The sequence below is a fragment of the Anticarsia gemmatalis genome, chromosome 7 (assembly GCF_050436995.1).
Source record: "Anticarsia gemmatalis isolate Benzon Research Colony breed Stoneville strain chromosome 7, ilAntGemm2 primary, whole genome shotgun sequence".
Lineage (NCBI taxonomy): Eukaryota > Metazoa > Arthropoda > Insecta > Lepidoptera > Erebidae > Anticarsia > Anticarsia gemmatalis.
Window position 1 is genome coordinate 6,459,162 of NC_134751.1, and position 15,470 is coordinate 6,474,631.

Consider the following 15,470-nt stretch of genomic DNA (forward strand, 5'->3'; position numbering starts at 1 on the left):
TGAAGGTAAGTAATTGTTTAGTGTAGATATGCGGCTGGTGGCATTGTGTACAGAAAGTGTCCAGCGAGAGTTCAACGACTTGTCCACATTATGTAGATGAGGCCGCAGGTGCTCGTTATGTGGCCCAGGCGCCACACAGTATAAAAACTTCGCCGAACAAAACGACCCTTACTTACTATTTCTTGGCGATGCCTCCAGTTGTTTTCCTGCCGGAAACTATAAGTGTTTGACATGTGGATCAAAATATATTTAAAGTGAGATTTGAGCTGTTGGTTTTGTTTGTTTTAATTTACTATTTTTATCTATTGTTTTTGACTTGAAATGTCAACTTCATAGAAGTTTAACAAGTTTGTCAACATTCTAACTATTCTGATGTATTACATGCCTAACAGGATAATTTGTACCGTGCATAACAAACTTTCACACATAAATAATAAACAAAACTACTAAACAATTGCAGATGATCGTTATGCAAGTATATAAATATCAAATTTGTGATAAATTGGAACATTTTGGAGTAGGTACGCGGATGACAAATACGGTTGTTAAGGCCACCTGGCTGCGATACCTGTCTGAAACCAGTATTTACGTAACGCCAGATGGCAACTGTACTCCACTAGGTAAATCGCAAAAATTGAACATACGAGTGTTGTTGTGAACGTCGTAATAAAAGTAATGTTCAATTTTTGCTGGCCGTTTTGGTTTTCGAGTAAAATGTTCATCATAAATCGTCCACGCTAAAATATTGAGAACATAATTATACGAGGTGTCTAGAACTGCGGTAAATATATTAAACAATATGAATACATAAACGTAAAACATTTTCCGGGAGGTATAAAAGTGTAATGAGGACGCACAAAATGTAATTTTAATTTTATTCTTAGCACTTTTTCCACGGCTGGTGGCGCTTAATCATAATCACGCCCGAGCGTGATAATCTCACGGCTCGAGCCAAGAATGAAGAGGAAACGACACACGGATTATTTTTTCTCGTTATCTCCCTCATGATTCATTTTTTATGCATATTGGTTTCTTCTGCACATTAATAACAGTCTGAATTCACCAGTGATCGATATTGTCGAATCGCTCGATATACCTAGATCAAAATTGAGCACAAGTATAAAACTGGACACAGAGTCATTGATAGAGAAAAGTTAGCCAATATTATTAGCTGATAAAAACAATTACTGAACTATTTCATTAGTACAGTAAACAGCAGTATATAAAATGTTCTTAAATAAATCTCTTGGCATAATTAATACGCCACTTCGATATAAACCACCCCGCACAGCAGCTCACAGCTATTATCAGTACAGCTGTCAAAGTTTAATCCCCATTTAAATATTGAAACAAATTACGTCGCTCCATTAATATTACGTCAATCATTGAATTTCCTGCTTAGGCCCACACAAACATCTATCAGTCTTGCTTACCGAAGTAACTTAGTTAATTTTGTTTTTGAGAAAAATTACCCTAGTACCGTCTGCACAGATGACAGGATGATGAGAAAGACAGGCTGAAACTCGATTAGTGTGAAAGCACGTTTATTACAAAACGTTACTATAAATCAAACCGATTCCTTTCGAGTGTACCACAAGAACAGTTGAATTGCACTGTTACCGATCAACGATTTACCATCTTTCGCTTATGCAAATGTATTGCGAAGACAAGGCGCGCGGCGCTTCCTCCCTGGCATTATATGGCAATCCCACTTTGTCAAGGCACCGACTCGGCTGTTATTGCGGAATGTTTCACCTGCAACACACTAACGGAGCGTAGTGTAATAACATTTACACAAGGGAAATTCAAACGTCGAACTATTTGCGCATTTGGCCCAAAATGGAATTTCTTTGTTACAGTAACGATAAATATTATATGAACGATGTGACAAAGAAGTCAAAAGACAACATTTTATGCTGGCATCAAATATTAAACTTTGTAGGCGCGTTATTATATACGTAAAGACGCTTTTATGATGCAAAACAATATGGCATATGTTTTGCGTTGATTCTCGTTGGACTTAGAAGTGAAATAATGTTAAGTACAGCGAACTAAAAAGCAGCTAAGAGTAAGAGGGTACTGTTAAATGTTTTAAATTAATCAAGGCAAGACTACAATCGGCTGATTTGCATTTATACGAGCTACTCACGCTCGCGCCCGGTCAAACCACATCGATATCTAAACGGTTTGACTTCAAACTCCAACAAAATTCATACGTTCTTTGTCTCGAGTTTACTTTGAATTATTGTCGATCACTCTTGATATCAATCATTTTTTTAAGTAACATTATTTGATCAGAAGGTTTTCAACTTGTTTTGTATTTAAATTACTTTGAGAAGTATATTATTATAAAGTATATTTATTAAGAAAATTCTTTTAAATACTGAATTAATTACAATAAGACAGGATATGACATTACAGCTAAATAAGTTAGGTAGGAGTAAGTACAATGGGAGGTAGTGTTTCATGTAGCGATTAGATAATCTCTTAATAGCCTGCGAGCTGACATGGTTTGATTATGTCATCATACCTATATTCACATATAATTACGTGCAGCGCAGTAGTAATATCTCTGTGAATGGTGTGCTTTCGTATGATTATATTCAAGAGAAGATCGCAAAAATGATCCGTGTTCTAGTTAAATCCCTCGTTCGGAATGCGCAATGAAGTTTTATCTGCGTTCGGTAATATCGTTACGCTTGTGTTACGTCGAACACTTATTGAAACTGTTCTTAAGTGTTGTCCTTTTATGTAGCTACTCCATAAATGTTTGATAGGGCCATCTCGGGAAATCTCTGTCTCCATTCACAGAGGGTCTGCAGTCAAATAAAACTGGAATCCCAAATATTATTCCGCGACATTTTCCCTGTTCCTTCGATGTGAACTTTTATTTTTATGCTCTTACGTATTCTTATCAGAGAAGAGACACACTCCCGGAGAGCTTCTGACATACTGACTTAAATCCTTTACCCAAGAATGTAAGTTTGTCTTGGATTACAGTTTCTTCGCCTTTCTTTAATATTATTGTCGCATTTTTTTTATTCAACGTTACAAATCGAGACGATCATTCGTCATCAACAGTGAAGTATTGCGATACCTTCTTAAATGATGAATGAGCTGGTTGCTGTGGAATATGAATTTTATTACTGATATTATTATCACTGATATAGATGAAAAAAAAAAATATAAGCCCGTAAAAATGTGTTAACGAAATGAATTGCGCGCTACGCTACGCGTAGCACAGACGCGTAGCACTAATACTTATGATGGGCGCGTAGACGTTCGCTAATACTAATCCCCGCAAGAAAGCGTTAGTGGTCAGCGTTGATATATACGAATATTTATGTGTTTCATAAAAAACTACGAAACGATTTATCCATTTGCTGGTAGTCGTCAACCACAGATATCTTATGTTTATGATGATTTTATGTTAACAATGAAACAACACTTATACATTATTTTTCCTCATAAAAACTAGCTATATGTAGGTAATTAGTAAGCCTTAACGTTCTCATGTCTTGGCTATAAATAAACACAGCGTGTGTGACGCTTTGTATCTTAGTGCAATGTCCTGAAGCAGCTCAAGCGTGGTAGTGACCCAGGAGTGTAGAGTCCACTAGATCATGAGGGCGACAGGCGGCACAAATTTAATTTAGCTCTTGCCCACGACTTGTGGATAAGCTGGCACTCACTACATAAAACATAAAAACATTATTCAGCTACTAAAGTAAGGAACAAATATAATTAGTTTCTACTGCTACCCGTAGTGTCATTGCCCATCTAGTAAAACTACAACCTAAGACCAAAATCAAAAAGAAGGGTAATGAACAAAGCTAATAATATAATTGGTACGATTTTAGTCCTTAATATTTTTCAAAGGCTTAAAATTGTTCTAGACAGACCAATAATATTACGCTTCTAGCCTTCTACGATTATCCTATATGATTGAAGCTACAATTTGTAATCTTAAATAAACTACAGCATAGAAGAGATGAAGCTTATTAAGACTCGGCGGCGAAAATTAGCGTGTCATTCTTCAGCGCGTACGTTTATTACGTGTTGAGTATGAAATGAGAGGTGGCTCTGTCGGATCCCACTCGTCACATATTTCAGCGGCGTCACCTACCACCGTATTAGTATGCCACGCCACAATAACCGAAGTCGAATCACAAAAGATTTCCGGAGCGCGACTTGCACAAGGGATGAAAGCCAACATTGTGTAATCAGAAGGGTCGCAATCTCACCTCACCCCCTCGCGCCGTGTCGAACACAGCTTCATCAACAAGGGCTCTTTCTACTCATTGTGACATTTCACTTCTCAATAGAAACGACATTGCCGCGGCCGCACCAGCGCCGAACAAACATACGAATTAGATTGTTTTTTACACAAACATAAAATATCATCAGAGTGCCGAACGCCGGACGTTTGCAACGCTCCGTTGCATGTTTACGGATTAGAATAATCTATACAATCCTCATTCTATTCACTACAACATCCAAATTAATAAAATAAAATATGTGGTTACAAAGTCAACAGGCTTTCAAAAAGTTTTTCAATAGTTTTAAAATTTATTTAATTTGGTTAATGTTCTCTACAACTGTGTTAGCTGATTTATTGATAACTAATTTACGATTATACATCGTTTATACTTTTCTAGTTAATAATTCTAATCCATTTTTTTGTCTGCAGTACGCAGTATCAACAGTGACGGGAAAGTTATACCATATTTTGAAACCATACCTAACAAGACAAAAAATTGTATGGAAGTATTTAGACAACTTATACACGAGCATAGTATATAATTATACATCTCGACAATATTGTACATATAGAAATTGGAAGAAACGTCATGGTTGCCTATCAAAAATAACGAGCGAGATCGAACGTAAGGTGAGGAAACGATAAGACGGTAACACACGTAGCTACGTGCGATGTTAAATTATGTTATTTTTATTGCGGCCAACGGCTTGACATCCTATCAAATCCATACGATTTACCGAATCAATTTCCACAGTGAGTGTTATGTTTTCAAGTGAATGTTTGTGCAAATGCGTCGATGTGTGTCGATGAGGCGCGAGGCAGCACAATATCGCGGCGACGTTTATGCCGCGCCGCACACCCCTTCAACGCGCCCCGCAATAGTTTCACGTTTGAATTTCTTGAACAAACGTTATTACTGCTCCAATAGCGGAATGTTCCGCTGAAACAATTCACAATAGCGGGAACTTCAATGTCAAAGGCAGAGAAGATTGGCTCGAGAATTCCAATGTAAGAATTTAAAAGAATAAAGGTAGACAGCTTAACAGCTTCGGATGTACCTGCATTTACACATGTTTTTAAACGGTATGCAAATGTTTTGTAAAATGTGTGTAGTGAGTAAACTTTTAAACAGTATAGAATAGAACTACAAATAACTATATCTCCACAACTTAAAGCCACTTTCTAATAAAGAGTGAACGATACAATTCCACACCCTATAAGCTTTGACAACTTTTTTCCCATATCTATTTGAGCCGTCAAATGTTTTATGCTTCCATTTAATAACAAGGACGTAACTCAAGGGTGGTCGGCGAAGACAAGAGACACGTCACTCACGCACGGAGGAGCGGGCACCGAGGCTCCGAGGCTCGGAGGCGCGGAGGGTCACTCGCCGCGTCGCCCTATTCCCACACCTCGTTATTGTTTCATATAAACCGCGCCATGATTTTATCTCCCCGTTAATTGGGTTAAAGGCCGCGATTTCGGTTCAACTCGTGACATATTACACGACATGCTGCTAAAAGGCTATTGTTTACGAATAAATTAAAATGTCTGCGTAAAAATGTTGCTCTTTATTCAACGCATATAATAAGCTACTCGTAGGCTTGCGTTGATCACTTTTTAAATCGTGTCGACGGCGGGTTAAAATTTGTACGGCTCTCTATTATTATTTTATTTAAAGCCATGGTAGACATAGTTGCGTGGTCGCGTAAAAAGTATTTTGACAACCGGTTTCATTCGGCATTCCTGGATAAAAATCGGTAAGCATATTGAGTGGTGCTTTTATAGTATTTTCATCCATTTGCTGGATAAATCGTTATAATTCACTTACATATTATGACTATAAAATGCGGTAAACCGTTAATAAAGCAAATTATAAAAAGGGCAAGTTGGTATAATAAGTAGAGTCGAAGGAACGATTCGCAGAGCTCGTTGCATTTAGCCGCCGGCTGTAATTAAGAATTCAAAATGCCTCTTTGTGATAGAGTTAAGTCGTTAACCCGCGACAAGATTTTACTTACTTTATTAAATTAACTAAGTTACGTATTACCGAAGTATCTAACGAGGTATAAGTTAGGTGCCGTGTAGCTTTTAAAATTCCTTACTCATCCATTTGTTAAGTGAATTGGGCTTACTAATTAATATTAGGTAAGTACTTTCACAATAGACAGCGGACTGCGTGACACTGTAATATAAATCGTAGCAGTAGTAAATCTCGGTCCGAAGTTCAAATCAGAAGTCGGTGTGAAGACTGAAGTTTGTGAAAGAGTGTTAACTAAGTCACAGTTCGAGACCCTAATCGACGTGCGACGCACCGACAAACTTTACCAACTGCTTTAAGTAAATCCTTCGACGGACCTCAACTTGCAATAAGGGGCTATTTTTGATATCTTGTAGTGAATATGCGCTCAATGTAATTAATTAATGCAATAATTAATTATTAATGTAATTAGCTTTTTTTTAATACAACAGATAATACAACAGATAAACTTGCTTTGAAATGTAACCGTTGTATGAACAAGTGTATTGCCGTACTTAATATTGGGATTAACGAAAATTACTTATTTATGTAAAAGATAAATATCTAATTAATTATCTTCTCAAATTTCCAAATCATTGTCAAAACAGAGACCAAATAACCAAATAATGGTATCAAAATAATCTACAATCTAATCAAATAGTTTACCATACAACATTTTACTTTTCTTGAAGCAAACCACCGCGTGATAAAATAATAGGCTATGAAAATTACTCGATCCTAAAAAAATCAGAGTTCCAATACCCATAATATCATATCGGCGATAGACTTATGGATGAGGGTAGATAAAAACAGCCGTAAGCACGTAGCTAATGCGAAAGGGGCTCATTACATTGTGTTGACACCGACAAATGCCCCTTTACATATTCTCACTCAGATCCCGAAGATTGAGCCATGAAATTGAAAACGATCCCTTTGAAGAAATTTATTCAAGGCACGAACTGCTCTCCCACTCTGCGCGGAGGAGATTTGCTCGTTTATTTTTATGAAATTATTAAAGATACACTTCATTTTTGTCTTTGTAATGATCGATTCTGAATTGCAAATGAGGCTTGTACCTTTTAATAAGACCAATTAGGCTCTTTTTTGAATACTCTGACAAACATAAAATTACCTAAGTATTAACATATGTTTTCTCATAGTCTTGTGAATGAATAACGTAACGTTGACGTACACTTCAGACGTGCGCTGACAGGCTTAACCACCTCTTCAGAAAATTAAACATTGGCTACCTTAACAAGTTATATTATTTTACTTATTAAACAAACCGATAACTGTATGGTCACACTAATTCACAAACTTTCATTCCCTATTGGAATACATTAGGAATTAATTTCGGAAATCAATCAAAATCTTGGTGAACCGAAGGCCTCACCCCTCCCTAATTCCTGGGAAGACCCTTGCCCAGCAGTGGGACATTAATAGGGTAAATTTATTTATTCATTTAAAATCGAAATATTATACTTGACTATAGTTTTCAGCCATTTCCGCAATAAACTTCATTAGAATTGGAACAGTGGTGTTAGACCACTATATCGTTCCATGGCGGCGTAACAGACAGACAAACTATCTCACTAATCTACAGTATGGATGATTGGTCGAATAGCGGTTAATAAATGCCATGTCATTTAACTTCATCGGAATGTGTGTGCCCGCAATGTGTAAATGTGCTGTTATAATTGAATTAATCAGCATAATTCAACGACATGTATGTACCTACAGTTGATTTACAATATTGTGTTATGGAACATGTTTATTATTTATATTTAATATTACATAGACTAATTATGTAGTTAATACATCAATAATATTTATACCAGTCTAAGTTATACTTAATGATATCCAGTACCACCTTATCCAAAACTACGGAGTGCCGATTTTTGCATCACCAGATACGTATTCGTTTTCACTTCTCTGACAAAATCTCTAAACAAGGCTTATTTATTATTTCTGAATACGTAACAGATAGCTTACTTAGAAAATATGTGTTCATCTGCAGCTAATTTTGTATGAAAATCTGATTAGTGCCTCTAACGGGCGGCGTAGGAACTATTTTGGCAGTACATTTTAAGTGTTAAGCGTTCAATATTCGACAGTACCGACTGTAGAGAATCGCGCTACTGAAAACTAATGTCAAAGTTTTTTTATTTTATATAATTGCTGTCATTTTAAGTTTTAGATAGCTTACATAGTACTTATCCATAAGCCACGAAACTGTCCACTAAAAATTACATCACTTCAAATAAAACAGACTTTAAAATATTAAAATCAATGTTACTCAAATGCAAGTTTTCAAACAAACTTCATGAACACAAAAAATCACACACAAAGAGCTCAAGTTACTATTTTAAGCTTTTAACTTGCATTTAAGTTTTAAGAAGAATTATGAATTGGAATTGAATGGAAGTAGAAGTTTCACCGAGTTATAAGCCTTTGGACTATTTGAAGCTGAATATCTAGCTTTTAAATGTGTTACAATAAAATTTTACACTTTATTAAAATTTTAATGGGATTCTGACTATTAAAACCTATGGATATAATATGTGAAGATTCTTAATGATCACAACTTTTTTTAGACAGTTTCGGGTTTGGTTCCTGTGTTAGACAAAGTATTGATTACACTTTCCAATTTCGTTTTGTAACTTGTCTAGAAAGATATAGCAGGGTCTGAGCCGTTAACATGAAACAAAAAGTGGCAGTACAAGAAAGTGTACTTGACATGGTCCAGAACAAAGAAGCGTGATACACATAATATTTGTAACTTTCGGTTGATAAACCTTCACTCATTATTTTAAACATAAAATTAACTAACTACTTATAGTTGATGACAAAGCATTGTTTACGAGTTCAGCACTGTATTGTAGTGAACACATACACAAATATATATCCTAATAGTCTTTGGAATTTTTAATAACAAAAGCGGCCCTTTCTACGGTCAGGCTGACTAGCATTGTGGTACAAACCCGATGTATGCGCGGCCTTTGTTCATCAAACATTCGTATATTATTTTGTTGTTTTATAAAACACAAACGCAGTTGAAAAAATTCATCCAAAGCCTCCTTTATCCTTCTTTGCAAGGTTTTCGATGTGTGTAGATATCTGCGCTAGACAATAAGTTGTTTGCTTTTTGGAATATTTAATTTCCATTCAGCTTTCTTGGCTAACCAAAACGGTCCCACAATCCACGTACATTTTGTTTTAAGTTTTAAACTTTCTAAAATTATAATTATCGTTTCATTATTTTCGTAATAACAAGCTGATCAATAACTCAATATTAAAAGCTCATAAGCTCTATCAACTATCACTTGACCGTTGCCTAAAACTTTTTTTAAATCTGAGCTCGATGATAAAAGGTTAATATTAAAAATGAATCATAAATTGGAATTCGTCGATAGTTATCTCTATCTATTTAACTCATTTATATTTATAGAAACTGTTAAGAAAAATCAAAAAGGTTCATAATATTACGTAGGTATTTGTTTTTTATACTTGTCCATATGCACAAGACATAATGTTTGGGTTAAATATGGTTCACAGCTTGGTTAAACGCAGGCGAGCACAACTTTTGTACTTTTTCACCCTGCCACAGCTTGCCAACCACACGTTCTCTATTACTCGAAACTCGCGCTCTCCATTATCTCCACGACCGAATTTGTTTTAAATTTCCTCGCCACTTAAAAAAAAATACGCACCGTGTGTGTATTTAGCACGCCGCCTGCAAAAGTTTGTAGGCACTGCACGATGTTTTCGTTTCAGAAACAGAAATGCACGTGTAGATACAATGCACGATAGTTCCCTTTTAAATTTCAAACTTGCATAAACTAAGTGTAATATTCGGAAGCACATTTCTTTCCGGCCTTTAGCGTCGTAACTGACGCATAATGACCTCATCATATAAAGAAGCAAAAATATCGCGAGCGCAATTCGTCATGTTATTATGCAAGGAAAGGGCGAACTTTACGAGTATAATAACGCGAGATGTCTGACTCGGTGTGCCTCATGAATGGTGAAACGTTCTTTATTGTGCCGTGTTTTATGTGAACGATTAACCTTTTAATGTTAGCCGGCCGCTCGATATGAAATCCCCTATCGAAAGCCTGCTTCCGTTTCTATTTGCTTGTGAAGCTCATGTGTGTCCCGATATTCGCCACTTATTATTAAGCGTACCTCAACTGAAACTACTATTAAGGCCAGAATTATAAAAGTTTCTGAATGAGATTATATAACAGTAATTAAGTGCACCTACATGGGTATGTAAATTCAATAAATAGCGAAGCAACACGTATAAATACTTAATTTCTAATTCCACGCGGAGACAGCTGTGGTATTCAGACAGAATATTTAACTTTATAATTAAGTAGGTACCCGTTAATTAACAATATTTCAATATACCACACTTTAAGAGACTGGAAATGATATAATACAATCGCATTCGTATTCGGATCGTAATTATCTACAGTTGTAGTTATTTATAAGTTATTTAGTTTCGATGATCAGATTATTAAATTCTCCTTTAGTATGCATTCCCTTTTAATTAATTAAATGATGCCATAACAACAAATAAACAATGAGGTTAGTGTAAATTAAAATAATGTAAATGTTATTTATGTAATCACAAATTCATATAATAATAAATAACACACAATTATTTTACAACTGCTATTGTTCCAACTATTGAGTTAATGAACTAACGTATCTATTTTCGTAAAACGTGGTGTGTAACTAGTCAAATATTAAATCGCAATTTACGCAACGTGGAATGTTTTATAAAGGACATTATTTTTGGTTTACGCGCAGCTAACATCGTATTACAAGGTACTTAAACAAATTTTCATGATATTGCACTCTTATAAATGGTAAATTGTCCTGTAATTCCTCGGAGAGTGAACAGCAGAGCGGCGACTTAATTTGTTTTTGATGAATACTGCCTGATCACGTTGTTCTTGTCAAATCATGCGGCTAATGAAGTTTCTTTACCCCTTCCATCCACTGCTCTCCTACTTTACCTTCATTTACTAAATATTACAATGAAACCAAACTACAGGAAAAGACCAAAGTGCTTTAAAACATTGAGCAGATATAGAGCTAAATGTGCCAGATTATGAGAATATTTTTTTTAAATAAGGTTTATTTATTTAAATAAAAACGTTTTTACAAAAAAAATATTGATTATAGTCTACAGCAAAATGTACTTTTTAATGGTAGATTTAAAATAGGCTTATTTCAGCGTATTTATACAGTAGATTAACAAATTAATATACAATTAAGTGAAATATCACTTAAGCGTATATTATACTTAAACGATATTTCGCTATCATTTATGGAATGTTTACGAAGCTTCCATAATTGAGTGTTGATACCTTGTAGGCTAATTCTAGGTTCATATAGAGAAAACTTCATTAAGCCGGTCATGTTCAATTATCGAACAGTGCATAGGTAGCACTAGGTTATTTGGCTGGAGTGCACTGATATTGCGCTCCTATTCACGTTAACATGTCCAATGTTCATAGTGACAAGATATCATCCTTCGTTCAAACATACACGCTCACTTAATTCCCGTATCAGTTTTTCTAAGTTAATGTAAATATATTTTTACTCTTCATCTATTTTATAGACATAAAAGAAATCGTTTTAGCTACACTATTTATAACTCGATCGAGAGGTAGCTTAGAAGCAGGTGACGGGCATAGGATACTTGTACCAGTTGTACCTAAATTAAAATTAAAAATAAATCGCCAAATCTCTTGCTAAGCGCAAAACTCAAAAACGGCTCAACCGATTCGACTTTTTGTTTAAGTTAAATTGTATATAAGACACGGAAAAGGATTTTAGCTGCGCGCATCAGCTAGTACATTAATAAAAAAAACGCTAGCAATAACAAACAGAGGTAATATATTTTTTTTTTCGTATGTAAAAAAACCATGTCGAGAATTTAAATAAATTCGACTTTATTAAAATAAAAGACGTTTCGTGCACATCGTATAATTATTATAGTTTCTTTATAGTACAGTGATAGATATATAAAGATCCAATACAGGTCATAAAAACTTTATCGGGATTGAGTGCAGCACATTTAACGATCACTTTACGCGACGACTGACAATACCCGAACATTTTATTTGCTTCGAAACGTGCAACGCAATTAAGACAATTAAACTTGTTAATGCTGTCTTTAAATTATATTGTCCTGTATCGATAAGCATCGATTTTAAATTAGATTAAGTGAAATCGTAGGAAGTGATAGATATAAACTGTCGATTGAATATTGAAACTCAATTCTAAAAACTTGTCACTATGACGTATGTTATTTATTATGATAGCCACACAATAACTTGCGAGCGTTAGTTTTTCTCAAGTTTAGATAGTTTTGCTGTACTTGTATCTTTATTATATCTGTGAAATGGTAGTTTATAAGAGTGTGCGGCATCACACGTCGGCAACGCGTTGTTTAATTTGACGGTTCGTCGCACACAATATTTATATCATCAGAGCTCGGTGCAATACTGATTTATTTATCTATCTAAACCTCTACTACCAACTTCAGTCATGTGAAATATTCCGCGATGAATAAAATTATTAATTTTGAGGAATTAATCGTATTCTGATCACTGGTTTGCCAAATTATCTCTACTAAGTTCAATATTTTGCCTTATTAAAGAAAAAATATACATACGCACAAAATGTATTTACATTTATTAATTACGCCTACTATCCAATATATCTTAGGTGCGTTTTACTATGACTATAACTTAGTTTTGTTTATAAATATGATGTTTCAAAAAAACAGTTTTGTAGTTCCTATAAAGTTACGCAAACTATACTGTGTAAGAATGTAAGAAGCTGCCCTAAGCACTATGAATACTTAACCCAGGCATCATCTGTGACAATTTGTAACCGTCCACAGTAAGGATGAGTTGCTGCAATGCTCTTACGAAATTGGCCTTGTAAAATAACATGTACGTCAGTTAAGTTGTCATTGCAATCCACTCATTATACGCCTTGATAATGAAAAGTATTAAATTTAATTTTATTGGTGTATAGATGTAAATAGATTACCACTTTATATGACATAAAATATCATCATCAATCATATATAACCTCAAAATGTATAAATATGTGCTAACTATGCTATTAGTTTTATTCATAGCTGTATTCAAAGACAAATAGAGTACAAATGTTGTAAGGTAGAAATATAATACCGACAATACACAATGCATTTATTAAACTCATGGATAACCATTGCTTCAAGTTATTAGTTGGCCGCGAAGCATTATACCCGTTGCCGGAGCACCGCGTAGCCGCGTAGCACTTCGTAGCATGTAACATACACTACCTAATTAAGTTTTACCAAATTGCCATTAACTCCTAAATTCTGTTTAAACCAAACTAAAGATTTTATAGAGACAATAATGTTCTTCGATACCTCTCCGATACTAACCAAGTTACGGCTAGAAATCTCCAGGTCTCGGCGATACATTAGAAATTAAAGCGCAGTCTGTGGCAGTCACTAACTAACTGTGTTTCCAATTACAGCCACGTCGAACAGTTAAAAATTATACCTAAGACCAAAACCACGTAGGAAGCTTGCAGCGATAATTGTCGCTTCAAAAGAAAAGGTCTCAGAAGACGATATTACTATTAGGATTATGGCAATACTTCAGAGTACAAATATAAGACAGTCTCATTGAGTAAATAATATCGGACATTAGGATATATGATACTCATTACACAAAGCAGTGCAATAGATAGAAGTACATAACTTGTGCTCCAGCGACTGACAACACTAGTTAATTAAACGTACTTTCCCCCCATGCTCTGTTTTCAGATACAGGCAGTATTCAAAGACAACTGGAGCTGACCGTTTGGTATTTATTGTATGTAAATCGCTTCCGCTGCAGCGAGGTCGTGCGCGCGACCTGCACCGCCTCACTGGTGTCACCTCCACCAAAGTCCCCGCCATCGGATAAATAATTCCACTCGCGCTTATCCACTTCAACTAGTACTAAATTACGTTTGTAGTGGCTGTCTAGCCGTGCAACGTACGATGCGACGCAACGACCGGTGCACTTTTTGCTTAAGTCGAACTAGTTAACCTATCTGCAAAATAGTTTAAAGTGCACTTGGAATATATGAGAATGTGTTGTTGTTAACTACGGTATAACGTTTGTTACAAGTTTTTCGCTAACAACGCGTGAAATTAAACCGCATGTTAGTCCTGGATTAAACTTGAATAGTACCTGAACCTCCCACTTCCCTAAAATATTGGACACTATTTTTAAGCCAAACAGACAAAAAGGTGTTATGCGTGAAAATTATGACAGATATATTTATTTGAAACAGAAATTGTATTGAGAAATAGACATTTTATTCGTGAAAAATTATAAAGATAAAGGAAATAATACGTTGCTACGACAGATTATTGTATGTTAGAGGATAACAAAAGATATAACAACCATCCACTTATTTCTATTAGTATCCATTACACAGACACTCGTAGCTAACGTTCCTAGAAATCTTTAAAATATTTTACCTGCCTTCCGAGCTAAGGTATTTCAATAAAGCCAAGATGATTTTAGTCATTTATCTCATTGCGGCGGGGGTTAAAGGAGATATATGTTACTAAAACCGATTACCCCCTTGGAGCTTCCCTTGTGTTCAAAGTAAATGTATTGGAGCGGAATGTTCCACGTCAGAGGTAAAAGCAAGTATTCATGTTTAATTTCATCCCGTATGAGAGCACGTAAAAAATCTTTTATCTGGACCCAAATTCCTATAAAAGAATTGTTTTATAAGTACCCCGAATTCTTGCAGTCTTATGCGTAGCTATCTTTTATGTAATCCCCTTTGAAAATAATAAAAATATGGATACACGAGGATAAACTAAGCAGTAACTTGATCCCGATTAGTAATATTTGTGATTTATGAATTTCCCCCTTAATTTCCGATAAGTAGCGAGGGATTGTAACTACTTATCTAGATTCCTTTTATTTAAGAGTATAAAAATAAATCTCAATACATAGGTTGGGTTGGTTGGGAGGTTTTGATGGTTTAAAATATAATATAGAAGTGACTTCTTTATGTTTACGTTACGTGCACAAATCATTTAAATCCAGATACCCAAGCTTAAATAACTTGGCACATCTGTAACCAACGCGTAAATGAAATACATAA